Source organism: Ostrinia nubilalis, chromosome 13 (genome assembly GCF_963855985.1).
Source record: "Ostrinia nubilalis chromosome 13, ilOstNubi1.1, whole genome shotgun sequence".
Classification (NCBI taxonomy): Eukaryota; Metazoa; Arthropoda; class Insecta; order Lepidoptera; family Crambidae; genus Ostrinia; species Ostrinia nubilalis.
The window spans coordinates 6199212-6214783 of record NC_087100.1 but is presented as its reverse complement, the minus strand read 5'-3'; the positions used below and the strand labels follow the sequence as shown (position 1 = coordinate 6214783).

Here is a 15572-nt window from a genome sequence, read left to right as displayed (position 1 = left end):
ACAGCCAATCATTGTTACGAAAATACGCCTACCATATCAAGTAAAATGCAGTAGCAGTGTAATTAATTTATGAATTATCAAGTTACTTTAATACTTATGTACATTTAAGGTATCACCATTAATTTAATCTGTGTAAAATTGGCGAACCTTATTTATCGGAGTTGTTTAACAGCCTATGTTGGGCGTGTAATATTCTTAAGCCTTAAGTTGCGTGTCTCCCTCCTGCGTGAACACTTAGCTGATTAATGTCCTCCAGCAGATAGTGTTCCGGCTCGGACACGCGTCGGGCCCGCCACGTGCCGTGTAAACGCCGCGTGGGGTGCACGAACAATATGATACAAGATATAAAGCCAATACTGGCTTTGCTTAGGTCGCAACACTCGAATATTTAAACGAGCATGCTGACTAAGCCACAAATGAAATGGTTTAAAATATTGGTGCACTCCAAATCCATCATTTTAGTTTGTTATCCACTTTTAACTTGTTTTATCAGACTATTCTTCATAGAGTTCCTTCAAGTTGAACGTGATATACATTTTTGAGTGATGTAAAAAGTACACGTAATTTAGAAATAAACTTTTACGACATGACATGTAATCGTGACTGTTGTTTGTTGAAGACGTGACTTCCTTCACTCTTTAATCGAGTTTGCATCATAACATGCAGTGTAGAAAGACAAATGGGGAATATGAGTATTATAAAACGTTAAAGTTTTAGGATGAAAGGGGTTTATTCGGAATCTTTCGACAAAGGAATGTCTCTGATTGTTCCCACAAAATAGATGGGTTGCAATCTTGCAATGTGTGAGATTATCAACAATATTTTTTAATGACAATATCAATTTACGGTGATTTATTCATAGTTTTTTATTGTAAATGAAGCTTTTTGCTACGAATAATATGTACTTATTGCAATTCTATGCAAGACATGTAGGTACCTATTGTATTTATTCCAATGTAAATGCAAATATATCTTTCAAGGTCTTCTATCTTGCAGTGCCACCATGAAGGCTGAGATTTCTGTTGCAATTTTATCGCGAAGGGGCGAGGGAGCGAGCCAGTCTTGCGTGCACTTTGCCGCCCCAGGAAGCCTGTAGGGCGGGCGGAACGAATCACAGCAGAATACAACTTCGTTTTGGTATAGATATGTGCATGTATTTGTATAGTAGGTATTGTGCTTTTTTAGGGTTGCGTAGCCAAATGGCAAAAAACGGAACCTTTATTTGGGATTTAAAATCAAAACGAATTCAAAATGTTAATAGATACGAGTATTTTGAGCAGGTATTGTAATTAGGCAAATATTTTTTTTTTCTTAGAGATAATGTTGAAATGTATGGTTAGTACATGTAAAGTCTAAGCTTTGTTGTTCGATGATGGTCACCCATGTTGATTGACTACATCGCCAGCTGTGGTGGCAGGTTGCATATCATAATGAACTTACTCGTATTATTTTATTAAAAAGCTTTTATCTTCCCTTACAAACAAGTACATTAGAGCAACATGGCGTCATGAGCGTGGCGAATCAAGGCGCATCAGATAGCGCATTTGTTCGCGGCTATAATGGGGTGTGAATTCTAATCGAATGAGCTGCTTCGCGGCTCTCGACTCGCTTGACGTTGACGCTTGTCTCGCAACGCAACTCGATTATCAAAGCTCATCTCTATTATTCTCTCTCGCTCATGACAGCAGTAAGATCAGCATAAGTGACAGAGACGGAGTACTGAAAATACGGCAGTCGTCTTGCAGAGTAGGCCCTCGGAGACATACTGTTATTTATATGCGTGATTATGCCGACGCGTAATGCGCATCCTTCTTTTTGAACAAGTGTAAATCTTATTTTAGACACGTGCTTGCGGTTTGTCTCGGTTAAATGTTCGAGATCGAGATTCAAGTTTTTGCTATTTTATTTGTTGGATTCAGTTGGCATTTGGACTGTAAACGAATTAAGCCTAAAATTAAATTACAATATGTCACGTTCGTTCTTTTAAGATTTGCAAGTTAAACAATACATAGGTTGGGGAGTTAAACATTAAGATAATGAAGGTTTAATTGTAAAGGCAGGTACAGATACAGATGAGCACACAAGATAGTGTTTAGCACATGTCCGCGACGTCCGTCCGCGCCTCAACGCTGTCCGACGAGATGATCCAATATTTGCCCGAGAACAGGATGTTTGCCGGGCTCATAACGACGACGGGCTAAAAGCTAATAAAATATTTGGAATCGAAGCTCATTCACAGGCAAACACACAAAAACTCAATGTGACAGACAACTGATATGTCACGTTGAGAAGAAAGTGGATAGGTGTATCTTATCGGGAATACATAAACATGTTGTGGTGAGTTTTTAAGGGTATCTGCAATGTTTTTTGCTGTCGATAAATAAGCGGTTGGGATGCTGCGTCGATTTCGGCGCGCTATCGCTCGGTTTATCGGGCGGAAGGCGCGCTCTTGACCCCCAACTGATAGTAGCACTGAAATAGCTGCGGAGCGCTCGATAACGATACGGGTATGTGAACCAGCCCTAAAACATACATCGTACTGTATGTATGTATTTAAAATAAAATTATTTATTTCTGTTTTATCTTTAACTCATTAATAACGTTTTTATCTTGTAGATACTGCTAAGCAAATTTTTTGGAACCATCAAAAAATATCTAGATTTTAAGTTAAACTACCCAGCCGGGTGTTGAGTCATGCATCATTCATTATCGCTAACTGAATGAAATCATTGATTTATATTTAGTTCTTCATAATACTGCATTATCTTTTTTTCTTTATCTTCATTCATATTACTTGACAAATTAATTATTAGGTATTTTTATATAATTTAGTGATTTTGTTATAAATTGGGGCTATGAATAGTGCACTTTTGCATTGCAGTGCAGACCAAAAACCAAAAAGACGTCGAGCGACCCTGCCAGGATTCGAACCTGGAATCTTCTGATCCGTAGTCAGACGCGTTATCCGTTGCGCCACAGGGCCAGTTATCAGAAACTGCGAAATTGTTGTTAGGAATTTCAGACTTCTTTTTGAACTATTTATCTATTTTAACTTTTGTTTTTAAGGACTTTTTGTTATATTTTTGGTATAATATTATTTAAAATTGTTTTTTATTTTATTTATGTAATTACATACATTGTTTTTTTAAAGTAGGTACCTATTATAACTTCGAACAAAATATTAATTGCGCAAAACTGTAATTGGTGTACTCGTTATAGTAACAACGCATGCGATTGTTTCACTAATTGCGTGTTTAAGGTACGGGAGTGTGCAGGCCACGTGGCTCGTTAGTACGGCAGCCGGCCGCACCAAGCGCGGCGCCACTGTCGCGTCGCTGAGCTTCTATTGATCTGTGGTTTAATTAAATTACACCTACCTCTACCTACGAGCGTTTCCATGGAACTGACTCGAAAGGATTTGATTTCACTAATTAAATGAACGAAAATGGTAAAATTTTGTTCATGTTAAGTGAATACCAAACAAATAACCTTCAAACACGTCTATTCTACGCATACGTAATTAATGCATACTTATTACTAATGAAAAAATAAATTCAAACGTTTGTAAGTAATGTTCTTTGTTAGTTGTTAGTTTTTCGGGTCAGATAAGCTAAACAGAATGTAAGAAAAATATCATAATAACTGCATCAAACACACAGAGAGAACCCTAAAATTAGATCCGACATGGTTTTCATTTTAATAACGGCTATTTTACGAGACCCCTTGTCACTGCTTCTTTTAATGAAGCTGGCGGCTATTTTTCATACTATAAAACATTTCAAGTAGACCATTATGCCTATAAATTAGTGCGACAAGGTACCTATGGCCATCAACACGTCGTCACCTATACTGTCGCAACGGACTTTTTCACACTCAGCTGTTTCCACTTCCCACATAAAAATGCTGTTTTATGATTCCACATCACAGAATTACTTTTAAAAATATCTATCATGTAACACAGACAAGAATATTAAACCACAAAAATTATGACAACAGGTTTGATTTTAGGGATTAAAATTAGATTATAAACTAAATTAAGATGCCCTTTCTAATTTTCTAAGAAAATTTTGTGTAGTTACACAAAATAATCAAATACCTACATTATTTAGCAAAATGTATATCAAAAATATTTCGATACAAATATCAACGCTAAGGAGTACGAGTAGTACGAGTACTACGTCATGATGTTGTAAGTTGTATTGATGTTTTAACTGACTTCAGCAAAAGGTTGTTTTTATTTCTTTCCTTTGTTTTCATGCGAAGTTTGAAATGATATCATTGTGTTCGAAACATTTAATACAAAAACTTATAATTCCAGTGCCGGAAATTGTGACCAATTTTTCACATTTCTACAAACGTCATCGTATTGAAATACAACTTAATCTCCGTCTCTTCAGAATAGTGGCAAGGAAGTAAAATTTTTCATGTCATCGCTATCTCGCTTTTCGCCACGATCCGCGTGTCATCGCTCGCTAGACCACACATCCGCCAGGGAAATTGAAAATAATAGAAAAATTGCTCTTATTTTTCAGATTCCGAAAATAATTTTCGAATCTGTTCAAGTAAAACTGTAAATAACTATTGTGTTATTGTTATGTTCTGATTATTATTCTTATGCCCGTTTTCACCATCAATCCCTAATTTTTAAGTGACCCCTATGGTAACACTTACAGGAATTTTGTTTTCAAAGGGGTCGCTTAAAAACTAAGGATTGAAGGTGAAAACGGGCATTAGACTTTCGAATAATGTTTTGCTTTTTCCGTGAATTCAGAAAACTGTTTCTGGTTAGAGTTTCTAAGATGTAAAGTGGAGTAAACTAATGCCAGCCCTGCATTCGAATCTAAAGTTTTTAAGTTCTTTGAAACTAAAACTCGTGTTTTACTACCACTTTAGTAAACTGTTATTTGAATCAATAACATCTGGGTCACATTAAAAACTACATAGAGCTGTGCTTAAAATAAAAGAAAGCAAGGTAATATACCTATACTTGAGGTAGAGTATGAATGAGCTCTATGGTATGCCTTTGGGAGGCACAAGAGGTGCGAAGTGCGTGGGCGCCCGTGAGAACCACAAACATCTCTGTTTGAACATGTTAATGTGCCCGTGAACTGACTGACGTGACTCCACCGCTTGAATTATTGAGTTACCTTTACTTGGCATTGTTATATTTATGCTAGAGATACGCTCCGGCTTCGTACGGGTGTAATTTAGAAAAAACTATTCAGATTTGATTATATTACAGTCTGATTTGTAAAATCTAAAAGATACGGACGGTAAAAACAGCTATCAAAATCCGATGCGTGGCGGAACAACGCTGAAACGGTGAAAAACGGATAAACCACAGACATGAAAAATTTTCTTTTATTCTAGGTAATTATGAAGAGCCGGTGATTTTATTATGACCACGTGAAAGCTTTTATTGATCCTGAGTGATAGATTAGTCATCCATAAAGAACTATTTTCCAACTGTTACTGTAACTGTTTTGGTGTGTTCCATCTGCTATACATACAACTATTACAACAGTTAAAAAAATCATTATCAATCTATTGTCAGATACCACATAGTAGTGGGACCTATTTAAAACTTAATGAAACTCTATCTTAGTAAATAAACACAACACTTCGCAGTAATTATTTACTGGCGTCTAAGTTCTCAGTTCTCGTTTTACAAATATCAGCGGTAATCTGCGCAGTGGCCGGTCGGAGTTGTCATTCAAGAAGGTGGGCCAGCGCCGCGCCGGCGCCGACGCGCTTAGAACATGATACTGTCTCACGATTGTAACGTACCAGCAATTACAATGTGGACAGAAAACTTGATCGGAACGTGCGCGTTACGTTTCGCCGGATGGAATGATAGCGGCGGGCGATGGTGGAATCGCACGACTGATGCAAATGTAGAGATAGAGATTTTCAGAAACATTATCAGACTCCGAACAGGGTAATAACTTTCGCTTGAATACGTGAAAAGAGGCAAATAGGATGCAAACACCTGTATGCGATTAGGTCTTTTAAAGAGGTAATGATACGGTCATTTGAAAAAAAAACATTCAAATGAGACTGAAACAGATAAGTAGTACTAACTACATTTTTAAGTGTTTAAAGTTATAGCACGTGTAAGTTAATTGTCTACATAGGTATTTGAAATTACGTAAGCAGAAGTGGAGGCTATTTATTGTAATTACACTGTAGAGCGGTCTCGTTTGACTCATAAATAAGATCTCTTTTACGGGTAATGAGGTGGAATTTGTGCTGACCATTTCGCTTCGAGAATTCCTGATTTGTTTACTCATCAGGAGTATGCATGAAAGTTGTATGTAAATACATCATAATATGCCTTTATGTATGTATGTATAACTACTTGTATACTAGTCACATACGCAACCAGTGACCAGTTGTACAAATTAAGAGGCTAGAGTCACTAATGTCCGATTGTCTCATCATCCCTAATGCATGCATATGTCGTTGCATCAGTTTTCCGCCCTTGCAATGTTATGAATAAAGCACCAGAATTGTAAGAGCCGCCTTGTTCCAAATCCATATAGAGAAAAGGGTTGGAATCTAGTGTCATATTGATGTTCTGAGGTCTATTTATAATGGCTGTTTATGGATAGCCCGTTGTATTACGCCATATGGAGTATTAGCGGGGCACTTGGGACGCGGCGGAGGCGATTGGTTCGAATGCGACCAACTGGCAACATTCGCGGACAAACATTGTTTTGTATACCTACTGGTGTGAGGTACTTGTAGGCCAGTAGAATTAAACACAAAAATTGATTAAATCGGAAATAATTCCTACAAAAGATTTTTTTGCTTTAATGGCTTCATTGGTTGCCCATTAAGACTCTCCTAAGTTTTCGACTTCGACAGAGTTGTGCTTAAGTGGTGGGGGCCCCCGAAAGGGGCGTTTTTTCGGTTTTCCGGTTATACCGCGTAAAGGACTTACCCTATCGAAAAGTGGTCTTCATGACGGTTGAAGGGCACTTAATCCTGCATTGAATAAGACCAAATTCAAATGTTTTGGACAAACCGTTCCCGCGCTAAAGTTCGGAAAAGTAGAAAATATACGTATAATTAATGACCCTCTCCACGTCCAATGGCTTGTTACCCACAGGTTTCCAAGTCTTGAAAAGGGCCACCTTAACTAGTGTAACCCTATCAAGGCTTACGAGCTTGATGCGCCTATCCTTGTGCGTCCCAGCCGTTCCTTAACTGCGGTTGGTGCACCTCTTCCTTGCACTCTCCTGAACGACCCTGTGTTACCTACTGTGGCGTATTGTATTTTTGGCGTCAAACCTTAGACCAGGCATACGGCTAGGCAACGTAGTCGTGCAGGAGGATACAAGGAAGAGGGGCAGCCACAGTAGGTAACACAGAGTCGTTCAGGTGAGTGCCAGGAAGAGGTGCAGCAACCGCAGTTAAGGAACGGCTGGGACGAACAAGGATCGGCAAATCCAGCTCGTATGCCTTGATAGGGTTACACTGGTTGAGGCGCTCCTTTTCAAGACTTGGAAGTCTGCGGGTAACGAGCCATTGGACGTGGAGAGGGTCATTAATTATACACATATTTTCTACTTTGCCGAACATTTGCACGAGAACGGTTTGTTCAAAACATATGAATTTGGTCTTATTTAATGCAGAATTAAATGCCCTTCAACCATCAGGAAGACCACTTTTCGATAGGGTAAGTCCTTTACGCGGTATAACTGGAAAACCGAAAAAGCGCCCCTTTCGCCCCCCCCCCCCCCCCCACTTAAGCACAACTCCGTCGAAGTCGAAAACTTAGGAGAGTCTTAATGGGCAACCAATGAAGCCATTAAAGCAATAAAATCTTTTGTAGGAATTATTTCCGATTTAAAAGCTAATTCTACTGGACTATTGATAAAGTCGAATTGGATCGAAAAAAACCGGGTCTGATGATATGGTTTATCAGAAATCAGACAATATAATATGAAAGTAAACGTTAGAGTAATTACCTGTTTTAAAAATGGATGCACATAAAACTTACTGTGTCTCAGTCTAGGTCTATTTTTATCCATTCAGTCTGGACTTTTTGTAACAGTGTGGACGGCTACAGACAGAGTATGCTAACACCGCCTTGTAACCGAATACTATCCTATTGAGAAATACAACAAAAGAGTGCTAGAATGTTTAACTGTATGTTAACTTTCACACAATAATAACCTTTACCTTTCTAGGCGCTCGACATGTTTTAGGTGTGTACAAAATAACAATTGCTGTGTCAGAACCGATTCACGACTACCTGGAAGTTCAAACTAGTTAATTTTTATTTGTAAAACGTTCTCAAAATCACATTTGACTTTCAATCTGAGTGTGAACATGTGTCTAATCAACATCAAATAAATGTAGCGATCCATCAGCACGTCTAAAAGCCTCATAAATTCATACTGGCGACTTAATCAAAGCGTGCACTTGCAGGGGGCGAATTTATTCATTTCGTCCGCAATATTTGTACATTAGAGGTCTCGCCTCGCTACGCTCCCCGCCCCTACGGCTTTGACTCTAGCCTCGGTTTTCTGTAGGGGAAAGTCATCGCTACTAATTGTCAAAGCGGATGAAAACTCAGAGAAAATTGCTTTTCTTACTTTCACTTTCTTTAAATGTTCTACAGTATACAAATACTTTAACGAGTTGGGTTAAAGTACTTACTGAAAGCAAGCAAAAGTATTTAACTTGACAAGAAACGGCTGCTCGGGTCAAAGCCGCGACCTTTTTTGTGTGTGAGTGTGTTCTAGCCACCTGAGCTAGACAGACATAATAAATGCAAAAAGGTTACCACATAGTCACAACACAGTAATAGACGCAGTCATGTACCTATTTTAATGTAATAAATCAGGCAAGTGGACAGAGTTCTTAAGGATTACTGAAAACAGGTTTATTTTACAGCTGTCCAATAAAAAAATCTTCGGAATTGTATGCGACATCTTAGTAGGGGCTACAATGGAAAGCGGGGACAGGGAGACTTCTCTCTCAAAGTAATGAAACCTTAAATCCCTGGTACCGACTCGTAATCCCGGGGAGCCAGGGGTGCCGCCAGTTGGCCGCCTAATGCGGTTTACTGTTTCATTTGCAGCGCAAATTGTGTTTTTATCTAAAGCATTGTTGTTTTTGCACTTAATCCCATTGTGCATGCTGCAAATTTTGAACAAGTTGTGAGCGAAACCATGAACTGTTTATGGATTTTTGAAGATGTTTGTTAAAAAATTCAAGTATTTAAAGTTATTTTTTTTTGTTTTAACTGTAATGTAACTGTAATGAGTAGGTATAATTTGATTGGTCTGGTAATTTATTTGTCTAATTACTTGAATAGACTGTAATTTATAACATACAATAAATACAGTAACTAATCGTAATTGAAATTAACTACATACCCGAATCAATTAACCGACTTAAAAAAAATTGTATTTGTAAGTCGCGTTAGTCAGAAACATCACTATGTTTTTCAACTGTTTTCCTTCCCTCATACCTCTTCGTGCATTCCCAATTTTGAGCCTTGAATTGCTAACCAGCCCTAACAATGGCACGCACGTGCCTAATGAGATACCGCGATCTCGTCAGAGCAAACGCGGGCTTTGGCTTGTTAGCGCGGGCTAATGGCATAGTATCGGCGGGCACTGATCGAAAGATTGCAGCCTGTTATGAGTGAAATTATTGCGGCGATAATCATCAGTGGTAACAAGGTAATGGTGAGATTAGGAGCTTTGTCGCAACCCTGTTGAGAGCCCTCGGCGATGCACGTGCGCGGCTGCCATCTTTGCTCTCCTCGCTAGTTTTATGTATGATAGCAATTTGTTCTTGATATTTCTAATAAATTATTTTCTGCGCAGCACCAGCGGGCATGTTGTGCTTTGTTTTTATTTTTAAAGGTAGCAGAATATATTTTGTTACTCGTATAATTTAAAATAAATGTAAATTACTTACAGTAACTTTTTTTTTATAAAAGATTACTCGAAATAAATGTAAAAATATGGATAGATTTAAATGGTTTTCTCAAAAAAGAGTAAAAGAAATTTCGCAGTCGGTAGGATTCGAACCTACGCTCCCAGAGGGAATCTGATTTCTAGTCAGACGCCTTAACCGCTCGGCCACGACTGCTACGACTAAGATGGCGAAAATATCGGTTACACCACAAGGCCCTTTTTATCTTACGCTCGCGTTCTATTTAATTTAAAAAAATATTTATTTTTAGTCAATAATAAAAAGACACAACTGTGCATGTTCAAAGAAGATATTTTTGGATGTGGCAAGTGCGCGGTGTACCGCCTATTTACTCAGCTGCAATAAAGCCGAGTACTAAAACAAAGTAAATGGAGCGAGAAATCCCCGGTCCGTAGCAGAAGCTCGGTTTATGAGCGCGAGATGCGCAAGCGAGTTTAACAACAGTATTAATCTCTGGACTCTAATATTGGTCTGTTTCAGCTGAAAATTGATGGAGTAAAGCTTTTGGTACTTATTGTTATTATTTTATACAATAAAGATATTTTCTGAATGCGTCATATTTTTAATAAGGATAATGAGGAAATCACTACATATTTATAGTTTTGTTTTCCTCCTACGTTAGTTCCTGGAATAATCCTGTAAATAAATATTAACATTGATTTTGTATTCCATCACTTTGCTTATATTATAATACCAAAACATGTATACCGAAAGAATATGGTTTTATCGCTAAATGAAATCAGGTATTATCGAAACATTTAGTATTGGAAGGCCTCGCACGGTCACGCAATGCGAACGAGTGCGCGCGCGCAAACCGGTACTACACGTGCAAGTGATTCTGTTACCATCGCCAATGGTATTGGCTATGGCCGCCGTTGTAAGGCTGCAATAATGAACTTTCAATGGACCGTCACATTGTTAATGGAAGGTTTTGTTGGTAAGACGGCGGTAACTCCTTTCAGAATGTTTATGCATGTCTTTCTTCATATACCTACTAAGGTAAACTGAAACACCAATGACAAAGAATAACTGCACAATTGAAAAAAAATATCATATTACTGCCCTCTTTGCCGGTTGTCCGGAAGAGATTTTAAGCAATAAATAAATGACTGCTATTTCAACGTTTGTGTATGTTTTCATGAGGTAAAAAAACTAAACTCTACATTTTCTAATTACTTATTGACCTCGACTGCACGCGTGTCGATGGCCGATGCATGCATGCTCATCTCACAAGTTAAAAAAAACAGTCATAAAAATCAAATGATTGGATCTGTCAATAACATAATACAAATGCAAAAACAAAATGATTGTTCCTTCCCATGTAGAGTCAACAATTTTTTTTGTGAGTCTGCGCGCAAGTAGATCGATTGATCGATTTGAACCGCCGTTGAAATGTATAGTTGGAGTTGGACTGATCAAATCAGTAATTTGATGCATTGCTATAAATAGAGTGCCGTTTCCCAAGCGGCGCACAATGCGCGAGGTGACTGGGGCATCACTTCCGCTGCGCCTGCGCTGCATGCGCTCTATTGTGACGCGCGACTGCGGTTATTGACAAACAGGTAACTGTGAATTCTTTCATGAATTGAAAAATCCTATGGGTACTTCTCATTTACACTCAAATTTGATGGTCACACAATAATAGTTCTTATACGGTATAAGTTAGAACAATAACTTTGAAATCAGATGATAAAATATCTATTTAGCTACATACAAAATTAATTTTATCGTAATAGAAGCAAAAATAATATGAAAAAATCACATGAAACGATAAAAAACGGGGTCATTTTTCGCGTTCTCATCGTGTCACACCTTCGGTTGCAATGAAACATTTGGTTACTGCATTCACAATTTTCATTCAATTTGTGTGTAGCATATACTAAAATCATCGTTATTAAATATACTTTCCACACAATAGTTAAAAAAATATCTTCTTATAATTATTTTGAATTGAGAAAGCGAAATATGTTGGTCACACGATTTTAGGTACCTAAAATTTTGAGTAATAATACAAGATTGCCGTTAAACCGAACACCAGCAACCAATCACAGCGTTCTATTCGGTTAACGTCAGTCGTGCTTCGACCATTGGGAAGGGGAGATAGGTCGATCGTCGCTCCGCGAAAAAAATACGTAACTTTTTGTGATTATCCATAGACATACCGTCGCTTACTTGAACAATATTTTCTACCTCTAAAATTTAAACAATTTAATTGAAACTTTGCCATTGAAAACTTAACATGTTAGACTTATTTGTGTAGTATTCGACTTGAACCGTTAAATTCAAATTTAAGGATAATTCATAAAAAACTAAAATTTTCGTCACCTTCGTGGCATCACCTTCGTGGTGTTTTATACAAGAAGGTGATTTTAGGCCACGAAAGTGATTTCTTGCTTTGGTTTATTTTAAAATATAGTGACTGGTGTTCATGTTTTTATAATATTTTAATAACTAATAAATTATACGTGGTGCCTAAGTAGAGTTCAGTACATCAATAAAAAAATAAGGGCCTCGTATTTTTGTTGTCTGTCTGTATGACTGTATGTATGTCTGTCTGTATATGTGACTGTGTATCTGTTTGTAAGATAAATTTAATCTGAAGTTGGAGTTAAAAGTTGTACAACAAAAATACGAGGCCCTCTGGCGTAAATAAAAAATATATTTTTGTTGAGGGACTAATAAATCAGTTAGAGTTCTTGTTTTTTATTTAGGGACTGATAATCCGTTTTTGCTTCTTTAGCATTTCAGAATGCCACCAGTGTCACCCTTAAAACCAATTGCGTAGAATCTTGTAACTTAGTAGGTGACGTAATCGGTAAAATTTTATCTTGTATTTAAGTAGGTACCTATTTATATTATGTTATTGCTATTTATCTATGAAAATAAGACAAAATATATGTTTTATAAACACTTAACAGTCATTTACAGTAGTAAAGTTTGAAAAAAATATTGCTGTGAAGTACAGAATCACTTTCGTGGCATCAAAAAATTCAAAACTTTAAAGCTTCCAAACGAGACTCACTATTTGACTGATTTACTGAGAATACAATCTTCACATCAAGCGCTACAATTTTTGTTTACAAAAAGTTGAAATAAGTTAGAAATAAAATTCGCCACGAAGGTGACGATGAGAACCGTGGCGATGAGAAGTACCCCTATTCGGTTGGCATTTTGTGATGTTATAAACTTGAAATGATTTTCTACTAGATTATAAGCTCGCTGCATGACGGACGATCAATTAGACAAGACACAGCTACATAAAATTTTTGACAAAAATATATTTTAAAATACATAGAATAAGTATAAAAAGGTAAAGTACTCGTACGTAAACATAACATACGAGTTTTGAGTAGGTATGTACTAATATAAAAAAGAAAATTAGACTTCACCTGCAATAACTCCTTGGAAATAAATGAAAGAATGATCTGAAACTGTATCTTTTTTCGAACGTCCTCTATTCACTTAAACTACCATATTTTATGGTTGTTCGTGTTACAGTAGAATTAAATATTGAAACAAAAACGTAGTGACTAAAGAAATATTCAATGTAGAGTTCGGAAGTCCCTAACAAATGTATACTTATGGAAATAGAGGGGTAAACAGAGGTCTCCCGAGGGAAATACGAGCGCCGTGTTGCCCTTTACACTCTTTGAATATTTAAAGCCTTTACCGTCAGGGCTTACAAACTACCCGGTGCTCGGAATAGAGCTGGCAAAAATGTTTCAACACACTCAACTCGATTTTAATGAACACATTGTTCTATTCGTATTGTTCACCTTCGTTATTTTTATTGAGATTAGGTAAGTATGCCAATGTGAACTCATTCTTAACAAAGAACAAAACACTATCTCATCTGTCAACATTTAACGCCTATTAAGTTACAATTCTTTCACATTTTATGAAAGTAACGTTAACGATTAATTAAATCGAGACCAAAACAACTAATTTCTAAAATTCCTTTCTGCTAATGTAAATTATAACACCGTCATTTATGACAGCCCCCAGTCACCCGGTTGGCGGCGCTATGACGTTTCAAACGGAATGCGTTCGAGTATGGTTCGAGTGAAAAGCTGTATTTAGTTCAATTACGGCATGAATAATATATGGAGCCCGTAGCGTGAAAGGTTAACGAGACAGTCGTGATCCGACGGCGTTCCTAACTGGAGTTTTAGACCATAAATCATAACTTTGAACTCTGCTATAAAACCTCAATTTGGTATCAGAAGTGTATCGTTGTTTTTGTTATAACAATCAAAATTTAATTGCAAGTAGACATTTTATTCGTTGCTGAGTTAATTAATGGAAGCAACATAATGAATTATACTCGTATCTCTGATAAGTAACATGTCTGAAAGTTATCAAAAAGGATTAAATATTCAATATAGGAAAAACCTGCATAATAATTCAATCGGTCATCATTATTCTAAAATGATAGAATATGACTCACCATTTGGTAACGTTCTTTGGCTATCATCTTTATCTACGAGTGTACCTAAGTAATCTAATTTCACACTATCATTGAAGGTGTAAATTCCAAGGAAAGTTCGATTTCGGTACACTCCGTGCAAACACCTGTAATCATACGTTTGCGGATCTTTATCAACTGCGTAGCAAATATGTACTCGTATTATGATAATCCATTTTTATTGCATTTCAGGTGTTTTGACCGCTGTAAATAAAATTGTCAATATAAAAATATGTGATTAAAATTTAATTGCACAGTCATTGTCATTTTATTATGTAGGTAGGTAGGTAACATTATGCTTTTAACTAATTTTTGTGTCTTTATGTGACGCAGCGTTTAGAAATACTCGTAGATGGCATCGATTTGTCAAAAAGTAATTTTTTTGTAGAGCCATTTGCAATTGAAAAATTTTCCGTACTCAGAACTTGTTTGTTAATAAATTAGCAAGATAGTAATATCTGCCAGCAAATATTTCACATTACTGTGCGCTCATGAGCACTTGTGTACGTACAAATTGATAAGGAAAAGAGCAGTTTCTTTAAAAACAGGTTAGGTATCTCGTAACCTTGGGCATCAAGTAAAATTACCGTGCATGAGCAGAATAAACGTCTTATTGTTTGGTCACAGCGTGTTCCAGCGCAGCCTCGTCCGTCTAGCGAGCAACAACGGCGTATTGTTATGGTTAGCATAACCGCGTTGCCTAGTTACGCGTCTTGCAATAATTCGCGGTTACAAACTTTGTAGTCTCGGCAAAGAACATCTTAAGGGTACAGCAATAGTTATTGGTTTTCGGTGCGCGCGAGGCGACATTAATTTGTGATAGTGACCATACATAACTAGTGTATGTCGTCATGCCTGTCGTGTTTCCACGGCTTCTTACAATGTTCGCGTTGAGCTCAGTTTAGAAATGACAAACGAGTAGGTGAGCCAGGCAGGCTGTACATTATCTAAATATACTTGAGATATGGCGCTTGTTTACTTCAACAAGTGGTGAACATTCACTTTGTCTCCTCGTTATGCATTATCTAGGTGGCAGATGTTTGTTGTGCCTGGACAAATAATTAAGATTAGTTTTGATGAATGTCAAGATGAAAATAGTTGTGGGATTTTATTAATAATTAATTATATTATTTACTCGTACTTATGTTAT

At 37.1% G+C, this 15572-nt stretch overlaps 2 non-coding genes across 2 annotated transcripts; both read right to left on the bottom strand.

Moving 5' to 3' along the window:
* Window positions 1–2910: 2910 nt before the first annotated feature.
* Window positions 2911–2983, bottom strand: Trnar-acg (transfer RNA arginine (anticodon ACG)). The gene has a single exon. It is a non-coding gene; the product is annotated as a tRNA-Arg (tRNA).
* A 7048-nt stretch (window positions 2984–10031) lies between these two features.
* On the bottom strand, window positions 10032–10113 carry Trnas-aga (transfer RNA serine (anticodon AGA)). The gene has a single exon. It is a non-coding gene; the product is annotated as a tRNA-Ser (tRNA).
* Window positions 10114–15572: the final 5459 nt, after the last annotated feature.